At 49.4% G+C, this 25809-nt stretch overlaps 1 protein-coding gene across 3 annotated transcripts in view; it reads right to left on the bottom strand.

The window, feature by feature from the left end:
* LOC146821236 (uncharacterized) overlaps positions 1-25809 on the bottom strand; it is a 172636-nt gene that overhangs the window by 75687 nt on the left and 71140 nt on the right. Inside the window, exon 1 of one of the 3 annotated variants that reach the window (XM_085612179.1) lies at positions 18327-18437. The exons of 1 other annotated variant lie outside the window; for it this stretch is intronic. The gene's annotated coding sequence lies outside the window, so the exon portion shown is untranslated. Of the gene's footprint in view, positions 1-18326; positions 18438-25809 lie in introns of those variants that run through there. One more of the 3 variants, XM_085612180.1, reaches the window with a different exon arrangement.

Here is a 25809-nt window from a genome sequence, read left to right on the forward strand (position 1 = left end):
CAAAGTGCCTCACACTCTTTCACTCTGATAAATGTACTTTTTCGTGACAGTTATTCCTATTGCAATAGAAAACATTGAAATAATACCAGATAAGGCAGCTTTTATTGAACTAAAGCCGTCATCTGGGCTTGCCCTAGTTAAATTTGCTGAACATGTTCTGGTGTAATTTGCCAGCACTGGGACAAAGTCAAGGGCTCCTGTACTCTGCCTGCTTTGTGGTCAGAACAACAACATGCAGAGGGTGAGGGAGGTTTCTTATTTTCACCTCGAGCTGGGCCCAACAAAATTAGTTCACTTAAAGGACAATCCGCCCTCATATTGTCCATCCAGGCTGGGGGCTAGCTGGAGCTATTATCTTGATGCCAATGCAACAATGCCATGAAAGGAAGCAAAGACACTTAGTTTATTGTCACTTCACAAGTGTCTAGGATACCAACTGTGATTTAAAGGCAAGTTCTTTACTTATCCAACCCCATGTGAAAAACATATATGTCTGCTATAAGAAAGTCAGATGTATCTGTCTGTATGAGTAATTACACTAATATCCATGTACAATTTACTAATTTACTTTGCATTCTTTAATTTCTTTTTTTTAGTGCTACTCGTCCCTGTGTATAGGTTCGGAGCACTTTACATCACTCAGATATCACAACGAAGTAATGATTCACAGAAGAGTAACGCAATATATTGAAATGTTACAGAAGATAATAAGGGTTACAAGGTATAGGAGTCACATATCATCCATACCGACAGACATTACATGTTCAAAATAACTGTCTAGAGAAAAACAAAGTCAGGATTTAAAACGTGTGGGGATAGCAGAACATAAAAAGTCCTAAAATGCACCAGTTACGGTGCGCAATGCACAATGCACTCAACAACTAGTGCCCTCTGCCATGTTCAATACACTGCTAAGCTGATATACGAAAGAAAAGGGCTCCATACACTTAAAGCTTATCATTAGGGAGATGAGGAAAAAATGATTTGCCTTCTAGCAGCTCAACTTAAAAAAAGAGAAGCAACAGTAGCAATACCAGCCATATACTATGAGGTGGATAATCCTCTCAAAAGAAAATCCAATCATTTTCTCAAATAAGTGCCTCTATTTATCTGAATCCAAGAAGGTCATACAGGTGGAAGAGTTCTTCTTTCAAGAAATTATACTCCTTAAATTGACCCAAGAGGGAAGAGAAATGTTGGAGGATGACATAACGGAAGGTGAAATAGCATCAGGCAAAGATGGCTTCCCGTGCAAACTCTATAGACGGCGTAAAGAAGGTGACTTAGAAATACTATATGAAGTGAAGTGTACAAGGAAGCAGAAACTTCGAGTTCTTTAACAACTTTATGCAATAAGGCTCTAATAGTGTTGCTCACCCAAACCTGGTAAAGATACGCTTTATTGTAGTAGTTAGCACTTTACTTTACTGCTTAATGCTGATATTATAATACTAGCTAAAATCATGGTAAAGAGCCATAAAAAAAGTTATCCCGTCACTTATACACCACACTGAAGTGTGATTCTTAACAGGCAGATCCTCCAAGCACCATAGGTGCACTCACATCTGTTATGACTCAAACAAATGCTCAAACTGAGACCTTAGAACTGCCACTGGACCCCAAAAACGGTACAAAAGGGGGTGGTGATGGACGGAGCATCACAACCAATCAAACACTCACACCCAGTCAACAGATCTGGGTTTGATCCATCACCGTTCTTTAGCCCACTCTGCCACCCCAGTTCAGACATGGCCATATGCAAATCAGTCTGACCCTGTGCCTCATGGGAACAGTCCAGCCCGAACTGCCAAGCCATGCCTTCCCTGGACCGGAAACAAGCTTCCTAGGACCGGTTTCTGGCATTTCAGCCGTCTTCAGCCAGGCTTGCTTGGAACCAGTGGCAAAGTGAGCAAAGGACTCACGTCTGAGCATACCCTGCCAACTTATGGCGAACAAAGCGGTACAAAAGGGGGTAGTGATGGACGGAGCATCAGAACCAATCAAACACTCACACCCAGTCAACAGATCTGGGTTTGATCCATCACCGTTCCTTAGCCCACTCTGCCACCCCAGTTCAGACATGGCCATATGCAAATCAGTCTGACCCTGTGCCTCATGGGAACAGTCCAGCCCGAACTGCCAAGCCATGCCTTCCCTGGACCGGAAACAAGCTTCCTAGGACCGGTTTCTGGCATTTCAGCCGTCTTCAGCCAGGCTTGCTTGGATCCAGTGGCAAAGTGAGCAAGGGACTCACGTCTGAGCATACCCTGCCAACTTATGGCGAACAAAGCGGTACAAAAGGGGGTGGTGATGGACGGAGCATCAGAACCAATCAAACACTCACACCCAGTCAACAGATCTGGGTTTGATCCATCACCGTTCTTTAGCCCACTCTGCCACCCCAGTTCAGACATGGCCATATGCAAATCAGTCTGACCCTGTGCCTCATGGGAACAGTCCAGCCCGAACTGCCAAGCCATGCCTTCCCTGGACTGGAAACAAGCTTCCTAGGACCGGTTTCTGGCATTTCAGCTGTCTTCAGCCAGGCTTGCTTGGATCCAGTGGCAAAGTGAGCAAGGGACTCACGTCTGAGCATACCCTGCCAACTTATGGCGAACAAAGCGGTACAAAAGGGGGTGGTGATGGACGGAGCGTCAGAACCAATCAAACACTCACACCCAGTTAACAGATCTGGGTTTGATCCATCACCGTTCTTTAGCCCACTCTGCCACCCCAGTTCAGACATGGCCATATGCAAATCAGTCTGACCCTGTGCCTCATGGGAACAGTCCAGCCCGAACTGCCAAGCCATGCCTTCCCTTGACCGGAAACAAGCTTCCTAGGACCGGTTTCTGGCATTTCAGCCGTCTTCAGCCAGGTTTGCTTGGATCCAGTGGCAAAGTGAGCAAGGGACTCACGTCTGAGCATACCCTGCCAACTTATGGCGAAGAAAGCGGTACAAAAGGGGGTGGTGATGGACGGAGCATCAGAACCAATCAAACAATCACACCCAGTCAACAAATCTGGGTTTGATCCATCACCGTTCTTTAGCCCACTCTGCCACCCCAGTTCAGACATGGCCATATGCAAATCAGTCTGACCCTGTGCCTCATGGGAACAGTCCAGCCCGAACTGCCAAGCCATGCCTTCTCTGGACCGGAAACAAGCTTCCTAGGACCGGTTTCTGGCATTTCAGCCGTCTTCAGCCAGGCTTGCTTGGATCCAGTGGCAAAGTGAGCAAGGGACTCACGTCTGAGCATACCCTGACAACTTATGGCGAACAAAGCGGTACAAAAGGGGGTGGTGATGGACGGAGCATCAGAACCAATCAAACACTCACACCCAGTCAACAGATCTGGGTTTGATCCATTACCGTTCTTTAGCCCACTCTGCCACCCCAGTTCAGACATGGCCATATGCAAATCAGTCTGACCCTGTGCCTCATGGGAACAGTCCAGCCCAAACTGCCAAGCCATGCCTTCCCTGGACTGGAAACAAGCTTCCTTGGACCGGTTTCTGGCATTTCAGCTGTCTTCAGCCAGGCTTGCTTGGATCCAGTGGCAAAGTGAGCAAGGGACTCACGTCTGAGCATACCCTGCCAACTTATGGCGAACAAAGCGGTACAAAAGGGGGTGGTGATGGACGGAGCATCAGAACCAATCAAACACTCACACCCAGTCAACAGATCTGGGTTTGATCCATCACCGTTCTTTAGCCCACTCTGCCACCCCAGTTCAGACATGGCCATATGCAAATCAGTCTGACCCTGTGCCTCATGGGAACAGTCTAGCCCGAACTGCCAAGCCATGCCTTCCCTGGACAGGAAACAAGCTTCCTAGGACCGGTTTCTGGCATTTCAGCCGTCTTCAGCCAGGCTTGCTTGGATCCAGTGGCAAAGTGAACAAGGGACTCACGTCTGAGCATACCCTGCCAACTTATGGCGAACAAAGCGGTACAAAAGGGGGTGGGGATGGACGGAGCATCAGAACCAATCAAACACTCACACCCAGTCAACAGATCTGGGTTTGATCCATTACCGTTCTTTAGCCCACTCTGCCACCCCAGTTCAGACATGGCCATATGCAAATCAGTCTGACCCTGTGCCTCATGGGAAAAGTCCAGCCCGAACTGCCAAGCCATGCCTTCCCTGGACTGGAAACAAGCTTCCTAGTACCGGTTTCTGGCATTTCAGCCGTCTTCAGCCAGGCTTGCTTGGATCCAGTGGCAAAGTGAGCAAGGGACTCACGTCTGAACATACCCTGCCAACTTATGGCGAACAAAGCGGTACAAAAGGGGGTGGTGATGGACGGAGCATCAGAACCAATCAAACACTCACACCCAGTCAACAGATCTGGGTTTGATCCATCACCGTTCTTTAGCCCACTCTGCCACCCCAGTTCAGACATGGCCATATGCAAATCAGTCTGACCCTGTGCCTCATGGGAACAGTCAAGCCCGAACTGCCAAGCCATGCCTTCCCTGGACCGGAAACAAGGTTCCTAGGACCGGTTTCTGGCATTTCAGCCGTCTTCAGCCAGGCTTGCTTGGATCCAGTAGCAAAGTGAGCAAGGGACTCACGTCTGAGCATACCCTGCCAACTTATGGCGAACAAAGCGGTACAAAAGGGAGTGGTGATGGACGGAGCATCAGAACCAATCAAACACTCACACCCAGTCAACAGATCTGGGTTTGATCCATCGCCGTTCTTTAGCCCACTCTGCCACCCCAGTTCAGACATGGCCATATGAAAATCAGTCTGACCCTGTGCCTCATGGGAACAGTCCAGCCCGAACTGCCAAGCCATGCAGCCGTACAAAAGGGGGTGGTGATGGACGGAGCATCAGAACCAATCAAACACTCACACCCAGTCAAGAGATCTGGGTTTGATCCATCAGCGATCTTTAGCCCACTCTGCCACCCCAGTTCAGACATGGCCATATGCAAATCAGTCTGACCCTGTGCCTCATGGGAACAGTCCAGCCCGAACTGCCAAGCCATGCCTTCCCTGGACTGGAAACAAGCTTCCTAGGACCGGTTTCTGGCATTTCAGCCGTCTTCAGCCAGACTTGCTTGAATCTGAACTGGGGTGGCAGAGTGGGCTAAAGAACGGTGATGGATCAAACCCAGATCTGTTGACTGGGTGTGAGTGTTTGATTGGTTCTGATGCTCCGTCCATCACCACCCCCTTTTGTATCGCTTTGTTCGCCATAAGTTGGCAGGGTATGCTCAGACGTGAGCCCCTTGCTCACTTTGCCACTGGATCCAAGCAAGCCTGGCTGAAGACGGCTGAAATGCCAGAAACCGGTCCTAGGAAGCTTGTTTCCGGTCCAGGGAAGGCATGGCTTGGCAGTTCGGGCTGGACTGTTCCCATGAGGCACAGGGTCAGACTGGTTTGCATATGGCCATGTCTGAACTGGGGTGGCAGAGTGGGCTAAAGAACGGTGATGGATCAAACCCAGATCTCTTGACTGGGTGTGAGTGTTTGATTGGTTCTGATGCTCCGTCCATCACCACCCCATTGTGTACCGCTTTGTTCGCCATAAGTTGGCAGGGTATGCTCAGACTTGAGTCCCTTGCTCACTTTGCCACTGGATTTAAGCAAGCCTGCCTGAAGACGGCTGAAATGCCAGAAACCGGTCCTAGGAAGCTTGTTTCCAGTCCAGGGAAGGCATGGCTTAGCAGTTCGGGCTGGACTGTTCCCATGAGGCACAGGGTCAGAATGATTTGCATATGGCCATGTCTGAACTGGGGTGGCAGAGTGGGCTAAAGAACGGTGATGGATCAAACCCAGATCTCTTGACTGGGTGTGAGTGTTTGATTGGTTCTGATGCTCCGTCCATCACCACCCCCTTTTGTACCGCTTTGTTCGCCATAAGTTGGCAGGGTATGCTCAGACGTGAGTCCCTTGCTCACTTTGCCACTGGATTCAAGCAAGCCTGGCTGAAGACGGCTGAAATGCCAGAAACCGGTCCTAGGAAGCTTGTTTCCAGTCCAGGGAAGGTGTGGCTTGGCAGTTCGGGCTGGACTGTTCCCATGAGGCACAGGGTCAGACTGATTTGCATATGGCCATGTCTGAACTGGGGTGGCAGAGTGGGCTAAAGAACGGTGATGGATCAAACCCAGATCTCTTGACTGGGTGTGAGTTTTTGATTGGTTCTGATGCTCCGTCCATCACCACCCCCTTTTGTACCGCTTTGTTCGCCATAAGTTGGCAGGGTATGCTCAGACGTGAGTCCCTTGCTCACTTTGCCACTGGATTCAAGCAAGCCTGGCTGAAGACAGCTGAAATGCCAGAAACCGGTCCTAGGAAGCTTGTTTCCAGTCCAGGGAAGGCATGGCTTGGCAGTTCGGGCTGGACTGTTCCCATGAGGCACAGGGTCAGACTGATTTGCATATGGCCATGTCTGAACTGGGGTGGCAGAGTGGGCTAAAGAACGGTGATGGATCAAACCCAGATCACTTAACTGGGTGTGAGTGTTTGATTGGTTCTGATGCTCCGTCCATCACCACCCCCTTTTGTACCGCTTTGTTCGCCATAAATTGGCAGGGTATGCTCAGACGTGAGTCCCTTGCTCACTTTGCCACTGGATTCAAGCAAGCCAGGCTGAAGACGGCTGAAATGCCAGAAACCAGTCCTAGGAAGCTTGTTTCCAGTCCAGGGAAGGCATGGCTTGGCAGTTCGGGCTGGACTGTTCCCATGAGGCACAGGGTCAGACTGATTTGCATATGGCCATGTCTGAACTGGGGTGGCAGAGTGGGCTAAAGAATGGTGATGGATCAAACCCAGATCTCTTGACTGGGTGTGAGTGTTTGATTGGTTCTGATGCTCCGTCCATCACCACCCCCTTTTGTACCGCTGCATGGCTTGGCAGTTCGGGCTGGACTGTTCCCATGAGGCACAGGGTCAGACTGATTTTCATATGGCCATGTCTGAACTGGGGTGGCAGAGTGGGCTAAAGAACGGTGATGGATCAAACCCAGATCTCTTGACTGGGTGTGAGTGTTTGATTGGTTCTGATGTTCCGTCCATCACCACCCCCTTTTGTACCGCTTTGTTCGCCATAAGTTGGCAGGGTATGCTCAGACGTGAGTCCCTTGCTCACTTTGCCACTGGATTCAAGCAAGCCTGGCTGAAGACGGCTGAAATGCTAGAAACCGGTCCTAGGAAGCTTGTTTCCAGTCCAGGGAAGGCATGGCTTGGTAGTTCGGGCTGGACTGTTCCCATGAGGCACAGGGTCAGACTGATTTGCATATGGCCATGTCTGAACTGGGGTGGCAGAGTGGGCTAAAGAACGGTGATGGATCAAACCCAGATCTCTTGACTGGGTGTGAGTATTTGATTGGTTCTGATGCTCCGTGCATCACCACCCCCTTTTGTACCGCTTTGTTCACCATAAGTTGGCAGGGTATGCTCAGACGTGAGTGCCTTGCTCACTTTGCCACTGGATTCAAGCAACCCTGGCTGAACACGGCTGAAATGCCAGAAACCGGTCCTAGGAAGCTTGTTTCCAGTCCAGGGAAGGCATGGGTTGGCAGTTCGGGCTGGACTGTTCCCATGAGGCACAGGGTCAGACTGATTTGCATATGGCCATGTCTGAACTGGGGTGGCAGAGTGGGCTAAAGAACGGTGATGGATCAAACCCAGATCTCTTGACTGGGTGTGAGTGTTTGATTGGTTCTGATGCTCCGTCCATCACCACCCCCTTTTGTACCGCTTTGTTCGCCATAAGTTGGCAGGGTATGCTCAGACGTGAGTCCCTTGCTCACTTTGCCACTGGATTCCAGCAAGCCTGGCTGAAATGCCGGAAACCGGTCCTAGGAAGCTTGTTTCCAGTCCAGGGAAGGCATGGCTTGGCAGTTCGGGCTGGACTGTTCCCATGAGGCACAGGGTCAGACTGGTTTGCATATGGCCATGTCTGAACTGGGTTGGCAGAGTGGGCTAAAGAACGGTGATGGATCAAACCCAGATCTCTTGACTGGGTGTGAGTGTTTGATTGGTTCTGATGCTCCGTCCATCACCACCCCCTTTTGTACCGCTTTGTTCGCCATAAGTTGGCAGGGTATGCTCAGACGTGAGTCCCTTGCTCACTTTGCCACTGGATTCAAGCAAGCCTGGCTGAAGACAGCTGAAATGCCGGAAACCGGTCCTAGGAAGCTTGTTTCCAGTCCAGGGAAGGCATGGCTTGGCAGTTCGGGCTGGACTGTTCCCATGAGGCACAGGGTCAGACTGATTTGCATATGGCCATGTCTGAACAGGGGTGGCAGAGTGGGCTAAAGAACGGTGATGGATCAAACCCAGATCTCTTCACTGGGTGTGAGTGTTTGATTGGTTCTGATGCTCCGTCCATCACCACCCCCTTTTGTACCGCTGCATGGCTTGGCAGTTCGGGCTGGACTCTTCCCATGAGGCACAGGGTCAGACTGATTTTCATATGGCCATGTCTGAACTGGGGTGGCAGAGTGGGCTAAAGAACGGTGATGGATCAAACCCAGATCTCTTGACTGGGTGTGAGTGTTTGATTGGTTCTAATGCTCCGTCCATCACCACCCCCTTTTGTACCGCTTTGTTCGCCATAAGTTGGCAGGGTATGCTCAGACGTGAGTCCCTTGCTCACTTTGCCACTGGATTCAAGCAAGCCTGGCTGAAGACGGCTGAAATGCCAGAAACCGGTCCTAGGAAGCTTTTTTCCAGTCCAGGGAAGGCATGGCTTGGCAGTTCGGGCTGGACTGTTCCCATGAGGCACAGGGTCAGACTGATTTGCATATGGCCATGTCTGAACTGGGGTGGCAGAGTGGGCTAAAGAACAGTGATGGATCAAACCCAGATCTCTTCACTGAGTGTGAGTGTTTGATTGGTTCTGATGCTCCGTCCATCACCACCCCCTTTTGTACCGCTTTGTTCGCCATAAGTTGGCAGGGTATGCTCAGACGTGAGTCCCTTGCTCACTTTGCCACTGGATTCAAGCAAGCCTGGCTGAAGACGGCTGAAATGCCGGAAACCGGTCCTAGGAAGCTTGTTTCCAGTCCAGGGAAGGCATGGCTTGGCAGTTCGGGCTGGACTGTTCCCATGAGGCACAGGGTCAGACTGATTTGCATATGGCCATGTCTGAACTGGGGTGGCAGAGTGGGCTAAAGAACGGTGATGGATCAAACCCAGATCTCTTCACTGGGTGTGAGTGTTTGATTGGTTCTGATGCTCCGTCCATCACCACCCCCTTTTGTACCGCTTTGTTCGCCATAAGTTGGCAGGGTATGCTCAGAAGTGAGTCCCTTGCTCACTTTGCCACTGGATTCAAGCAAGCCTGGCTGAAGACGGCTGAAATGCCAGAAACCGGTCCTAGGAAGCTTGTTTCCAGTCCAGGGAAGGCATGGCTTGGCAGTTCGGGCTGGACTGTTCCCATGAGGCACAGGGTCAGACTGATTTGCATATGGCCATGTCTGACCTGGGGTGGCAGAGTGGGCTAAAGAACGGTGATGGATCAAACCCAGATCTCTTGACTGGGTGTGAGTGTTTGATTGGTTCTGATGCTCCGTCCATCACCACCCCCTTTTGTACCGCTTTGTTCGCCAAAAGTTGGCAGAGTATGCTCAGACGTGAGTCCCTTGCTCACTTTGCCACTGGATTCAAGCAAGCCTGGCTGAAGACGTCTGAAATGCCAGAAACCGGTCTTAGGAAGCTTGTTTCCAGTCCAGGGAAGGCATGGCTTGGCAGTTCGGGCTGGACTGTTCCCATGAGGCACAGGGTCAGACTGATTTTCATATGGCCATGTCTGAACCTGGGTGGCAGAGTGGGCCAAAGAACGGTGATGGATCAAACCCAGATCTCTTGACTGGGTGTGAGTGTTTGATTGGTTCTGATGCTCCGTCCATCACCACCCCCTTTTGTACCGCTTTGTTCGCCATAAGTTGGCAGGGTATTCTCAGACGTGAGTCCCTTGCTCACTTTGCCACTGGATTCAAGCAAGCCTGGCTGAAGACGGCTGAAATGCCAGAAACCGGTCCTAGGAAGCTTGTTTCCAGTCCAGGGAAGGCATCGCTTGGCAGTTCGGGCTGGACTGTTCCCATGAGGCACAGGGTCAGACTGATTTGCATATGGCCATGTCTGAACTGGGGTGGCAGAGTTGGCTAAAGATAGGTGATGGATCAAACCCAGATCTCTTGACTGGGTGTGAGTGTTTGATTGGTTCTGATGCTCCGTCCATCACCACCCCCTTTTGTACCGCTGCATGGCTTGGCAGTTCGGGCTGGACTGTTCCCATGAGGCACAGGGTAAGACTGATTTTCATATGGCCATGTCTGAACTGGGGTGGCAGAGTGGGCTAAAGAACGGTGATGGATCAAACCCAGATCTCTTGACTGGGTGTGAGTGTTTGATTGGTTCTGATGCTCCGTCCATCACCACCCCCTTTTGTACCGCTTTGTTCGCCATAAGTTGGCAGGGTATGCTCAGACGTGAGTCCCTTGCTCACTTTGCCACTGGATTCAAGCAAGCCTGGCTGAAGACGGCTGAAATGCCGGAAACCGGTCCTAGGAAGCTTGTTTCCAGTCCAGGGAAGGCATGGCTTGGCAGTTCGGGCTGGACTGTTCCCATGAGGCACAGGGTCAGACTGATTTGCATATGGCCATGTCTGAACTGGGGTGGCAGAGTGGGCTAAAGAACGGTGATGGATCAAACCCAGATCTCTTGACTGGGTGTGAGTGTTTGATTGGCTCTGATGCTCCGTCCATCACCACCCCCTTTTGTACCGCTTTGTTCGCCATAAGTTGGCAGGGTATGCTCAGACGTGAGTCCCTTGCTCACTTTGCCACTGGATTCAAGCAAGCCTGGCTGAAGACGGCTGAAATGCCGGAAACCGGTCCTAGGAAGCTTGTTTCCAGTCCAGGGAAGGCATGGCTTGGCAGTTCGGGCTGGACTGTTCCCATGAGGCACAGGGTCAGACTGATTTGCATATGGCCATGTCTGAACTGGGGTGGCAGAGTGGGCTAAAGAACGGTGATGGATCAAACCCAGATCTCTTCACTGGGTGTGAGTGTTTGATTGGTTCTGATGCTCCGTCCATCACCACCCCCTTTTGTACCGCTTTGTTCGCCATAAGTTGGCAGGGTATGCTCAGAAGTGAGTCCCTTGCTCACTTTGCCACTGGATTCAAGCAAGCCTGGCTGAAGACGGCTGAAATGCCAGAAACCGGTCCTAGGAAGCTTGTTTCCAGTCCAGGGAAGGCATGGCTTGGCAGTTCGGGCTGGACTGTTCCCATGAGGCACAGGGTCAGACTGATTTGCATATGGCCATGTCTGAACTGGGGTGGCAGAGTGGGCTAAAGAACGGTGATGGATCAAACCCAGATCTCTTGACTGGGTGTGAGTGTTTGATTGGTTCTGATGCTCCGTCCATCACCACCCCCTTTTGTACCGCTTTGTTCGCCATAAGTTGGCAGGGTATGCTCAGACGTGAGTCCCTTGCTCACTTTGCCACTGGATTCAAGCAAGCCTGGCTGAAGACGGCTGAAATGCCAGAAACCGGTCCTAGGAAGCTTGTTTCCAGTCCAGGGAAGGCATGGCTTGGCAGTTCGGGCTGGACTGTTCACATGAGGGACACGGTCAGACTGATTTGCATATGGCCATGTCTGAAATGGGGTGGCAGAGTGGGCTAAAGAACGGTGATGGATCAAACCCAGATCTCTTGACTGGGTGTGAGTGTTTGATTGGTTCTGATGCTCCGTCCATCACCACCCCCTTTTGTACCGCTTTGTTCGCCATAAGCTGGCAGGGTATGCTCAGACGTGAGTCCCTTGCTCACTTTGCCACTGGATTCAAGCAAGCCTGGCTGAAGATGGCTGAAATGCCAGAAACCGGTCCTAGGAAGCTTGTTTCCAGTCCAGGGAAGGCATGGCTTGGCAGTTCGGGCTGGACTGTTCCCATGAGGCACAGGGTCAGACTGATTTGCATATGACCATGTCTGAACTGGGGTGGCAGAGTGGGCTAAAGAACGGTGATGGATCAATCCCAGATCTCTTGACTGGGTGTGAGTGTTTGATTGGTTCTGATGCTCCGTCCATCACCACCCCCTTTTGTACCGCTTTGTTCGCCATAAGTTGGCAGGGTATGCTCAGACGTGAGTCCCTTGCTCCCTTTGCCACTGGATTCAAGCAAGCCTGGCTGAAGACAGCTGAAATGCCAGAAACCGGTCCTAGGAAGCTTGTTTCCAGTCCAGGGAAGGCATGGCTTGGCAGTTCGGGCTGGACTGTTCCCATGAGGCACAGGGTCAGACTGATTTGCATATGGCCATGTCTGAACTGGGGTGGCAGAGTGGGCTAAAGAACGGTGATGGATCAAACCCAGATCTCTTGACTGGGTGTGAGTGTTTGATTGGTTCTGATGCTCCGTCCATCACCACCCCCTTTTGTACCGCTTTGTTCGCCATAAGTTGGCAGGGTATGCTCAGACGTGAGTCCCTTGCTCCCTTTGCCACTGGATTCAAGCAAGCCTGGCTGAAGACAGCTGAAATGCCAGAAACCGGTCCTAGGAAGCTTGTTTCCAGTCCAGGGAAGGCATGGCTTGGCAGTTCGGGCTGGACTGTTCCCATGAGGCACAGGGTCAGACTGATTTGCATATGGCCATGTCTGAGCTGGGGTGGCAGAGTGGGCTAAAGAACGGTGATAGATCAAACCCAGATCTCTTGACTGGGTGTGAGTGTTTGATTGGTTCCGATGCTCCGTCCATCACCACCCCCTTTTGTACCGCTTTGTTCGCCATAAATTGGCAGGGTATGCTCAGACGTGAGTCCCTTGCTCACTTTGCCACTGGATTCAAGCAAGCCTGGCTGAAGACGGCTGAAATGCCAGAAACCGGTCCTAGGAAGCTTGTTTCCAGTCCAGGGAAGGCATGGCTTGGCAGTTCGGGCTGGACTGTTCCCTTGAGGCACAGGGTCAGACTGATTTGCATATGGCCATGTCTGAACTGGGGTGGCAGAGTGGGCTAAAGAACGGTGATGGATCAAACCCAGATCTCTTGACTGGGTGTGAGTGTTTGATTGGTTCTGATGCTCCGTCCATCACCACCCCCTTTTGTACCTCTTTGTTCGCCATAAGTTGGCAGGGTATGCTCAGACGTGAGTCCCTTGCTCACTTTGCCACTGGATTCAAGCAAGCCTGGCTGAAGACAGCTGAAATGCCAGAAACCGGTCCTAGGAAGCTTGTTTCCAGTCCAGGGAAGGCATGGCTTGGCAGTTCGGGCTGGACTGTTCCCATGAGGCACAGGGTCAGACTGATTTGCATATGGCCATGTCTGAACTGGGGTGGCAGAGTGGGCTAAAGAACGGTGATGGATCAAACCCAGATCTCTTGACTGGGTGGGAGTGTTTGATTGGTTCTGATGCTCCGTCCATCACCACCCCCTTTTGTACCGCTTTGTTCGCCATAAGTTGGCAGGGTATGCTCAGACGTGAGTCCCTTGCCCACTTTGCCACTGGATTCAAGCAAGCCTGGCTGAAGACGGCTGAAATGCCAGAAACCGGTCCTAGGAAGCTTGTTTCCAGTCCAGGGAAGGCATGGCTTGGCAGTTCGGGCTGGACTGTTCCCATGAGGCTCAGGGTCAGACTGATTTGCATATGGCCATGTCTGAACTGGGGTGGCAGAGTGGGCTAAAGAACGGTGATGGATCAAACCCAGATCTCTTGACTGGGTGTGAGTGTTTGATTGGTTCTGGTGCTCCGTCCATCACCACCCCCTTTTGTACCACTGGACCCCAAAAAGGCATTTGACAGGATAGAATGGGACTCAATGTTCAACGCAAGGCACAGAGCAAGATTAGGCACACACTTTATTGCCAAAGTGTAGTGACTGTATAATGCCCCTACAGCATAGGAAATTGAATAAGGTTGTTCATCGTACCCCTTTCACATCCACCGTGGTATTCACCTGGGCTGTCCTCTGTCACCACTGTTCTTGTTAGCTCTAGAACACTTGCAGCTGGCATGCATCAAATGGACCTAATAAAAAGAGTTGCTACTCCTGCAGGAGACTGTAAAATAATATTTATGCGGGAAGATATTCTACCCACTCTTACTAATTTAGAAACATCCATGCCAGGCCACAATGGAATAATAGCAGATTTTCTCCACTTCTCATTATAAAAAGAGAATTTGGGAAAAGGTGAAGCTCTACCAACGTCTAAGATCATCACGCAAGCCTGATAGAGAAACACAACTTTAAATGGGCAACAAACAAACTGCAATTTACAAACTACACTTCTAAGGTTACTACAGCTCAAAAGTCACAAAACAGTAGTAAATGTACTACAGTCCAGCTTCGGAGTAAGTCTAGCACCACACATGGCCACTCACAGATAGTGCAACTCACTTAATATAACAACCCACAGGAAATAATATTATATAATAATTTATATTAACGGCCAGATTTTTCAAAGGTTTTGCTTCGCCCTTGCACCATGCAAGGGGGTGCAGGGTGATGCAAAATCTAGAAGGAGATTTACCAAGCTACACAAGGACACCTTGTTTTTCCCTGCTTGGCTTGGTAAATCTGGAGTAGCGCAAGGCAGTGCAAGCCGGTGCCTTGAGGTACTCTAGCCTGGGAAGGCGTTCCATTGGTGGAACGTGGGTGTTCCCATGCATTCACCCATGGATTTTGGCAAATTCCCAGATTTATCATGAGTGGTAGACCTGGGTATGCGTCAAAATGCTACACCTTCCCAGGGGAGTTGTAACATGGAGAAATATTGTTATTTCTCCTTGTTTTTCTTCTTTCTACGTGTGCTGATCACATAGAAAGAAGAAAAAGCCTCAAAGGATCGTTCTTATGCAGCAAGATGTCCCTTCCTGCACAATAACAATCGTTCCTGCTATGTAAGTCCCTTGCATCATGGTGCAAGGGGGCTTGCATTGGCGCTAGGTAGCACATAGCGTGCCTGCTCAAGGAGAGGACAGGAATGCACCACGTAATGTTAAATATGGAGCATTCCTGCCCTCTTCCTTTCACACAACGCAGTGCAGCAAGGTATTTTGTTGCGCTGCGTTACGTGATATTTTTGATAAATCTACCCTGAAATATATAGATTTGTTTTTGTTATTAAAAAGTTAGATTTACTTAAAAATTACATATTTTACAAAAACAAATAATAATTAACTTATTTTTTTAAATAAAGTAATTACTCTATTAAATGTTTATTAAAATGTAAGATTAAATCAAATGAATAAAAAAACTTTGAATTCCTTTTGCTTAATATTACTTCAATATAGAATGCTAGTGGGATTGTATTTTTATTTTGATGAAAAAATAACATTTATTAATTAAGTTAATATATATTAATTATCTAATATACATTTAGTTTAATGAGTAAATGTGGTGTAACATTTTAGTGGCTCCAGGTTAACAATAACTATTTTAAATCAATTTACATTTTTATTATGCATTAAAATATTGATAATACATTTATGAATAAATAAATGTTTCCCTATAGTTTACCAGAGGGAGATCTCTGCCCCAGTGACGGTGTTTTCAATCTCCATGTAAAAAGTTGCTGTTAGTGACGGTACACTCAGAAATGCAGTCTAAGATGTGTCCACCCCCTGGGTTTAGGACATGGCTACTTGCAAACATTTGCCCAGGGCCACAAAGTACGGTCTGTGGTGTGACCAAGGGCCGCATTGATGCCAGCAATGTGGTGGTAGGGAGTCCGGGTGGGTCGAAGATTGTGTAAGGAGGGCTACAAAAATGTTAAATAAATGGGAAAGCATTTATTTGTGGGTTAATAAATGTTTGCCTGTTTATTTAACCCCTTCCCCGCTCATGACGGAACCACTCCGTCATGAGCCACGGGTGCCGTGTGCTCATGACGGAGTGGTTCCGTCATGCTGCGGCCGTTGGCCGCCGCTCCGCCCACGCGGCGCTAATTCCCCGCCTGTGCGGGCAATTAGCGCAGTGGGCGGAGTCGTGACGGAACCACTCCATCATGAGCACAGCTCAACCGTGACTCATGACGGAGTGGCTCCGTCATGAGCACAGCCCCACCGCGCTGCCCCCAAACCCCCCCCAGCGCTGCGGCGGAATTCCTGCCGCAGCCAAGGGGTTAAAAAATGTTCTGAATATTAGTGTTTAGCAACTAAACAGCAGCTCGTGCTGCTGTTTACCAGGGGGCCACATTTAAAGGTCAAGAGGGTCGCAAGTGGCCCCCAAGGCCGTACTTTGAGTATAACTGGTATAGGATATACTGTAAGTCTGCACTTAGGTGCAAATGGTGAAAATGTAGACTTTCACCTACGAGCAGGAGTAAATGTTCACAACAGTAAACCTACATCTGTAAATATACCTTTGTGAATAGGGCCACTGTGTCTAATGTGGAACCAATGAGTGACAGGCTAACTCTCAGTATGAACCACTATAGAAAATCTGTGTACTAAAACGCGGAGCGGTAGCTCCAATCTCTGGGTGTGTCTAATGCGAGGATAACCTCTGCTGGCTATTGCCTGAGTTTAAGCGATCTATGCAGTTTTTCAGTTTTTCCACCCTGCATCTCCCTAACAGATTTTATATCATAACATTTGAATGAGAATCTTTTTCGAGGGGTAGGATGAAGAAATGAAAGGAGGTGGAATATAGAAGTGAAAAAGATATTACGTATATCTTAAAAAAGTTTAGATTGATACAACAAATGTTGCACTCAGATTATTTACACCTTGTGGAAAAATGTCTCATTTGGCAATTAATTTGCAAATGATGGTGTACAAATGGCTTCGATTTAATTAAATATATCTGCAGGGAGAATCCTCCATGTAAACCCTTAGGGGATGTAAGGCTTGCTTGTTCAGTGAAATTCAGGTGCCTTTTTGCATCCCAAAATTGTAAAGTCCAAACGCCGCCTCTGTCTAAGATTGAATATTTGGAAGAACGTAGGTAAAAAGTGAACAATCCCAATGTCATACCTGTGATTTCCGTGTTGGCAGGTGGCGGGAGGGGTTGGGTTATTTAATAAGGTGATATGATTAGGATAATCAAAGGTAATGAAGTTTGCAGGGTGTGAGCACTTTATGTTTTGGATGAAAAGGATGGAAAATTATAAAAACTTGATTAGGTTTTTGGATGAGGGGTCAGTGTCCATGCAGGAGTTCTGGACAACCAAATGGGAGGAGAGGGAGGAAATGGTACTTTAATGGAGTGGAGAGGTCGGCACAGTACCGAATGTGGAGGTGAAAGAGGTATGAGGGTTTAGAAACTGCGGTGCAACCCGTCCCGGCTGCTGGTGGATCTCCGTCCACCCTCATGTTGGGAGTCGGTTCTAACATCCAAATGTGAGCTTACTAACAGTGTGCATTTTTGATGTGTAGAAGGTTCCATTGTCTGACACATTTTAAAGGCAAACCAAAGGGCGTAATCAGAAAACATGTTTTCACTAATTCCACCGTTTGATCGTTTCTGTGTGCTATATAGAACAGGTGTTACTATTGTCCCTTTATCGGGACTCAATTTATCGATCACAGACAGATAAAAGAGCATTGTGGCCGTGGCAGGTTTGGACGTTAAGAAGCACACAGAGGTGAGCAGGAAGCGTCTGAACCACTGTCAACCAATTTGACGTTCAGATACACTGTGAAGACAGATCCAACAGTGACATTTGGAAAACACAAAGCGGAAGACATGTTCTATTATGAAGAGTTTCTAATACGGGTCAAATGGCCAGTTAATTCTCCATAAAGATGTCTGCAAGGAACTGAACCTAAGTATTGAAGACAAATGCTGAACCAAGCTAAACTATTCAAATGCAGCTGTAAATATATTCTGCGAGCAAATCAGCCACAAAAATACATTGTAACATACGTGTGAAGGTTTTTTAGGTCGTGTGGCCTTCTGCAAGACATTTTGTTACAGATTGTTTAAAATATACCTAGAGTGGGCGTTGGCTACACCCAGATGTCTCGCCTCTTCCGTTTGACTGTTTGGTGAAGCATTCCTCCTTCGAGGAAGTGCTTTCATTGAAATGTATGAGGGACTATTTTGCATCTGAGAAGTACAGTCATTCATCAAACTATTTCCCGCATTCAATTATCTTCTAATAGCATCACGGTAAAAAGGTGCTATTGTTTCTCTACCATTGACAAAGCCAGTAGGGCAGGCTGTACCCTGACAAACAACACGTATGCATGGGACGCACCTAAACATCATTTGTGAATGCCTGTGTTTACATATGTTGGAACATTAAAATCTCACCTATTGTCTTTGCCAATCCTCGTTTCTCGTATATGCTCTTTCATTTCCCTAAACTGTGTCAGAAAGAAATAAGCTGTCTATTCTAGTAAGCAATACTTTCACACCTACCTTAATAACAAGAACGTGGAGGTCCAAGATGGGGGCTTGGTGTTTGCAGTTTGCTGTATTTATATCAGGTGTGCGGCCAGGTGTTGGTTTCTCACCAGGTTGTGCAAGGCTCTGCGGTGCCCATGTGTTAATAATCCTTGACTTTGGACTCCGTTGTCCTCCTGAGATAATAGTTAACCATTGCTAACTAACGGGTGTAATAGCATACTAGCAGTACCTGAACATATCGATCTCTTCCATATGGTAATACCAGTGGCGTAGCTAAGGGGTGGAACTGTTTTTGGGGGCAGCGGAGGTGAGCAAGTCGTATCTGTCGACTACCACCATCCCTCGCCCCTAGAACAAGTCCTCTATCTGCTCCGCTCCCCTAAAAAGTTGTCCGGCGGTGCCACCCCGCGCTTTCCTGCACTGGACGGCAAACTAAGGGTCCGCCCCCAGTGGCAGTAGGTCTAGCTACGCAACTGGGTAATACGTGGCAGTTTTGTAGTAACCTGAAGGACATTATATGGAATTTTTATAATAATGAGTGAATAGTTCAGAATCCAGAATCACCCACTGATCCTTTCCCAAGGAGTGGACACCCACAATCATCCTTCTAAATTCTAATAACCTACATGATTTTCTCTTCCATACACTTCCTGAATGTAGTCTTCTGCTTACATTGCTATTCCCATTATCCTGTCACTGCCCCAGAAACTATCCTTCTTTAATATTTCTTCTTCATAGCTACAAAGACGTTGGTATTCATCACAAAATAAACAGGTATACTATAGACAAGTGATCTGTGTATATAGTATTACAGTTGTTAGAAATGGGATTTCTGGTTGGCTAGGTCTTGCGCCTAAGCCAGGCAGAAACCACTACTCTAGTCAGGGTAAGGGAGTTACACGCTGAAGATTACCCCTGCTCACCCCCTTGGTAGCCTGGCAAGAGCAGTCAGGCATATCCCAGATGCAATGTGTAAAGCATTTGCGCAACACACTCACAGCAACAACACACTAGGTTCACCACAAAAGGAACTCCAAACAAGGTTATATCAAAAATAGCCTTTGTATTATCATAAACACATAGAATAGTAATCACACAATATACACTGTGCCACCTGACACTAGGCAATATTTACAGGGGATTATATACACATGCCAGGACCACTTGGACCACTGTCAGAGCCATCACAAAGTGAACATAGTAAATGTAGAACATATAATAAGTGTAGAACACAACCAGTAATTACTGGAAAACACTGTACTCAGCATCATCCTGTAACGCAAACCATATTATGCACCATATCACCTCAGGCGTAAAATACATTATGCGCCAACCTCATAAGCCTAAACATATTAGACCATAACCTCCTAAGCATAACTCACATTGGGGGCATAACTCACAGTACACGATAACCTCACAAGCATAAACCACAGTATGCAAATAACCTCATACATAAAACACATTTAGAGGCATAACACAGGGTGCATAAATCACAGTAAATGAATCACATTTCCTGCGCACCACATAAATCACATTAGGGCCTGGCACCCTATCAAACTAACAGTCCCCCTGGCCAACTGGCCTTTTTAGAGGGCTCAAATGCCCTATGTCCCAATGTCAGGGCGGCTGCCAATGCAGCAGAATCGACGTGCGCAATTGCGCTGAGGTAGAGGAGTGTATCTCACTCCTATCTCATTCAAAAATGCCCCCAAAGAAATATTGGCCTAAACATTACAGCTGACGCTAATTGCCGTGCAGCTGTGAAGAAGAAAATTAGGCACTGGCACCGACTGTGCCCTGAGAGCCCGACTGGGACTCTATAAACAAGTAGGCTGCCAAACGTTGCAGCTGCCCGCTCTGGTGCGGTGCAGCTGTGAGGAAAGTAAATGGGCCCTGGCACAACTGTGCCCTCGGGGCCCCCACTGGGCTCTCTAAATAAAATTGGCCCCATCATTGCAGCGGTTCGCCATGGAGGTACCGTTGCAAATACTCAATGAGGCTCTGGCACCTCTGTGCCTCAGGGGAGCAACTACGGAAACAGGTACTGATAGCGTGCCTCGACACACACCCCCTCCCCACCAGGCTCCTCTCACCGGACTGTTTGGTTGGGGACTCCGGTCCCGGGCAGCATGTGCAGGAGAGCCCCCACTCCTCGGGGGCTCTCTGTCCTTCTCTGGACTCCGCTCTTCTGGTGTTGGCAGAAGGTGGGCCGGCCCACACCCCAGGCCGGCCTGACCAGGCTCTCCTTCACCCGGTCCCTCTCCAGGGACATGGGACTCCAGCGCGGAGCCCGCGAGGCTCTGACAGGCTTCCCTCGGCAGGCGGGACTTCCTCCTTCTGGCCATAGGGTCCGCCCCAGGACAGGCAGACGCGCTTGACTTCCAGCGCTGAATCGGGCCCCGGCGGTGATTCACTACAGGAAAACGCGGGGTGGGCTCCCACTAAGTCAAACAACACGGGGTGGGCACCCGCATATTTAAAATCATAAGCGGGGTGGGCACCCGCAATTTTCGATATCCATAAAGCGGGGTAGGCTCCCGCTAAGCAGGCAAAATGCGGGGTGGGATCCCGCTTCTCTCCCCTCCATTAGGCGGAATCCCCACGTCGGGATTCCCTCGGAAAAGTTCGCAGTGCTGCGGAGCCCTCGTGCTCCTTCTCTTTGGCAGATAAAAATAAAGCGCTCACAGGGCACAAGAGGTCCCAAAAAGTCCTTAGGGATCAAGGGGGCAATGCAGGGCCCAGGGAGGCAAGCCCTCATGGCAGTTCCTCCTGGGCCCCAGCAGCAGCACGCCCCAGAAGGTTCAGGAACAATCACAAGCAGGACAGAAACAATTCATGGGGTCACAACCCCTACATTTATACCAGGCATTCCTTTGTCTGCAGTGCAGGGCATGGGGGAACCAGATGTAACTGGTTCAGGGGGAATTGGAGCACTTTGTTTACCAAGCTCCTCTTCTCCATTTGTCAGGTGGGGGCTAGGTGATAAGACACACCACAGGGGGCAGAGCCAGCATTGTACACACTGGGCACAGTCCTATTCAGGGTCAGGGGATTACTCCTCCCACTATTCCCAATGCAGATGTCCCATTCAGCCTAGTGCTGACTCACCCTGCCCCTCCTGGAGCCACACACACCTCCCAGCCCCTGTCACTCACAAGCCAGACATGCAATTCACATCAGACAGGCAGTCACATAGCACACAGAAATGCCAACTTCTAAAAGTGGCATTTCTCAAATAATCATCATAAATCTGCGCACACTATTGTGCAGCATTTAATATTACAATTCCATACGTACTAAACTCGACCACGCTGCTCCTCTCATATCAGGAATTACCACTGACACACCTATCAGGGAATCCCTAATGCATTCCTATGGGAGGGCAGGCCAACCTTACCAAATGTAACACAGAGATTGCACGCATTTTACACTGGACAGCAGTGCTAAAGTGCCCAGAGGCCAAAACCACCAACACCAGGTCACAGAAAAGGCTAGGAGAAAGGCAAAAAGTTTAGGATGAACCTGCAAAAAGGGCCAAGTCCAACAACAATTTTTTGACTGCGCATAAGAACTGCTGATTTTAATTAATATCCTTTGCCTTAAAGCTTTGACGAAATCCTGCCATGTAATGGACGAAAAGTAAGTTGTTTATCTATTTTTCTTTGAAACCAGAGGAAACATTAAAGAAAGAACTCACTACAACATATTTACAGTGCATTGTGTTACTTACTTTGCACTAAATGCATGCTCTGCTAGGGTACAACCGATTCAGAATGAATCATCTTTTTTATAGTTGCCTGTGAACTTGACTTACTGTTTTTCCAGTGCCTAGTGTCCTCTTTGACCATCATGTAATGGCGACATCTGTTGAATGATGTCACAATATTTCTCAAAGGAAGATTCTGGATGCAAGCAGCCAGGCTAGCTTGACTCCAGTGGCATGGAGAGCACGGGACCCATGTCTGGGCATACCCGTCCCACTCGGAGTGACATGCAAAAAGAATAATTGATGGACAGAATGCAGAACAATGTCATGCATTCCATCGCTTTTTTGCTCACCATGCCATTCCAGTTTGGGTCAAGACTGATTTGCATATGGCTGGGCCCAAACTGGAATGGCATGGTGAGCAAAAAAACAATGGATTTAGGCCCAAATCTCTGCACTCAGGTGAATGTATGACATTGTTCTGAATTCTGAACCAAGCCATATGCAAATCAGTCTTGACCCAAACAATGCACAGGAAATGACACACCCCTTTGGCAAAACCTTGTCCACATGGATGGTGCCCCAAATTGCATGCCTAGCAACGAAAAGTCAGCAGGGTGTATGGGCACAGGCAACAACCTAAAAGCAGACTTTATGTCGCACTTTGCTAGTTCAGCCCCCTGCCCACAGTACTGCACCAGGCAAATAGCATTGTCCACAGAGGCGTACAGCACCATGGTATCTTCGCCCGCAATGAGGTAATTGGCTGACATGCCCACAGCCAAGATAAATGGTGGATCATCCTGAATTCCTCCAGCCCTTTTTTTGGCACTACCCCCAGTGGAGAAATGATCAGATCAGCCAGGGGCCACTGAAAGAAAGGGCCCATCACTCTACCTTCAGGTACCTCTTTTCCAAGTTGCCGCTACCACCTGAGGGAGTTCCCTGGTCGATTTCAAGTTGTCCACCCACATGCGACCCCTAGCTCCCTGGTACCCCACCCAAAACCCTTCCATGAAATCCCATTCCCAACGCAATGCTGCCTCTGTCTGGATACACGGAGAGTCAAGGGACCATGGCCTCCACCTTAATTGATGTAGGGGCCCTTAGTTCCAGACTGACCTTTGCCCTCGTTCTCTAGAGGCCTTCATTGTTCCGCTGGCTGGCCAGTATGAAACATTGTGTGAGTGGGTGCCTTCCCTTGCGCTTGGAGCATTCATGCTTGAATTTGCATGGGTGTCGGGAACAGGCTCCCTTATTGAAATTCCAACACGCCCCAGTACCGGTTCCAGTTGGCTTCTGAGTATAACCTGCTCCCTGTTGAGCAGGGTTGCGCTGAAAATACCGCTAAGTAACGGGTGGGCCACTTGCGGTATTCGTAGAGGACATGGTTTGAGTGGAAGACATCTACTGCATCCACAGTTCAGAATCAACCTCCCTCAAGTAATTTGAGGATTAAGGCTCACCCTGGCCCTGAACTCTTCATTGTAGCTAAGCCAGGCATAGCCCCCAAAGTGCATTTGTGCCTTACAAATGATGTCCATGTTCTTCAGTAATGCAATTGCCCTGTCAGTGTGGCACTCACAGTAGATGCTGACATAAATCAAAAATTCTGACGTCCAATTTTCCATGTTTATAGGGACTCTAGGCCTCCTAGTCAATTCCCACTCCTCCTCTTTGGACCACTCCTTTGCCTGAATTTCTCTATGCAGCAGCTTGAAATTGTCAACGTACTCGTTTTTCCAAATTCTATACTTAGTCTTGTCAGACAAACATCAGGGGCATCGCCAAACCATATATAGTACTTATTTTCTTGTGTTTATCTTCCTCAGTCCCATATGCCCCACTGGCCGCACCATGTCCACCAGTGTCGTCCGTCTGGACCCCTTTACCTTCAGCTTTCTTGCTGCTACCAACCCATTTGGGTGTCACTTGTATGACCAAATCGTCTTTCATAGAAACCTTTGCATCATCCAAAACGCCATCACCCACGCCCACCGACCAGCAAGATTTAACCCCAGTTCTATAGTCCTCAGTATCCCACACTACCCACTAATCACCTTTACCTGTCGGCAAGGCACCGTTCTCCTTTTTGCGATGTCCACAGCTGTTCCAAGCCCCTTTGTTCGTGGCACTCGCCTTGTCCACACTTAACATCTGCAAAACACCACCTCGCCTGGTACCTGCTCCTTCCTTATACGCCACCCCAATGGCATTCCCACATCCTCATCATCACGCAGCTCACCCTCTTCTCACTCATCGCTGGCTTTATCATAGTCAAGAATCAGCTCATCCTCACCTGTAGCAACCACACACTCATCCCCATGCACCACTTTTTTCCCGGCCTCCTGCTCTGATAGGCAGGTTCCCACCATAGTGGCAACCCCACCGGAGAGCAAAGCGAGTCAGGCGCTGCATGCTGGCCCAGGCCTAGTCAAGCACACCAGGCCTGAGGAGGTCGGCCTCACTTGCAGCTCCTAAAGTATGCACAGCCGCTTTGTCCATCGCCATCATGGAGTTATGCCCAGGCCACCGAAAACGGCCAGATGAGCACCAGGCCTTGCCCCAGGTGTCCTTTCCTGTCCTGTGTAAACCTGTCCCTCCCGGTGGTGCTTGGTGTTAGTAAGAGGCTGGAAACTCCCTTCCTAACACCTATATAGGGGTCGATTCCGATCCTGGATAAACCGGGTACGAACCGTCGGACGGAGCGTTTTCTCCGTCCGACTCGTACCCGGTCGAAATACCTCACAAACATGCAAGTACGAATCGTACGCAGACACCATTTGTGTACGATTCGTAAAAAACACCGACCGAACAAAAAATACCCACAATTCCGATCCGGGACACCGCGGACGTGACGTCCGGACGGAGTCAGGCAGCGTTTCACGAACCAGCAAGTACGATTCGTACCGACGTCACTCCGCACGGACAATATTTTACGGGAGCCAAAAACTGTCGGGAAATCAGGACGACGCGCACAAGGAGCACCTGTACGCGACGGACAGCCATGGACCCAAACCTACGTGTCATCCCGGCCCTCATTGCAGTCCACCTGGTGTACAGGAACCGACGCAGACGCCGCAGAAGGTCAGAACAACACCCAGGGGCAAAGGGGGGGGCAGGGTCATGTAGGGGTACGCTTGGTACGGGCCGTACCCACGTCCTAAAGGCATGGGTACGGTACGTACCCCTACGGCACCCCAACAATGGGGGTACGACCCGTACCCATACCTCAAAGACATGGGTACGGCCCGTACCAAGTGTACCCCTACATCGCCACTGCAATGGTGGTACGGGCCGTACCCATGCCTGTGGGACGTGGGTACAGCCCGTACCAAGTGTACCCCTACATGGCCAATGCAATGGTGGTATGGGCCGTACCCAGGCCGTAGGACGTGGGTACGGTTCGTACCACGCCTGTGGACAGACACATAGGGGTGTGTGCCTATCACTCCCAGCAGTGCCCATACATAGGAGGGGTGGGTGCAGAGTCCCCCAGCAGTGCCCAGACATAGGAGGGGTGGGTGCAGAGTCCTCCCAGCAGTGCCCAGACAGGAGGGGCGGGTGCAGAGTCCTCCCAGCAGTGCCCAGACATAGGAGGTGTTAGAAGGCGACCTCAGAGGAGCCCGGAGGGGGGCCCTGATTATCCTGAGACCAACCCTCGAGGTATCGTAGCCGGGCACTGGCGGGAGACTCCTCAGGGGAGGAATCTCGTATCTAGGATCGTACACTCGGCACCACACGACAAAGAGACACCACACCGGGAGTGCTTAAGAATAAATCTTTATC

The sequence above is a fragment of the Triturus cristatus genome, chromosome 6 (genome assembly GCF_964204655.1).
Source record: "Triturus cristatus chromosome 6, aTriCri1.1, whole genome shotgun sequence".
Taxonomy (NCBI): Eukaryota; Metazoa; Chordata; class Amphibia; order Caudata; family Salamandridae; genus Triturus; species Triturus cristatus.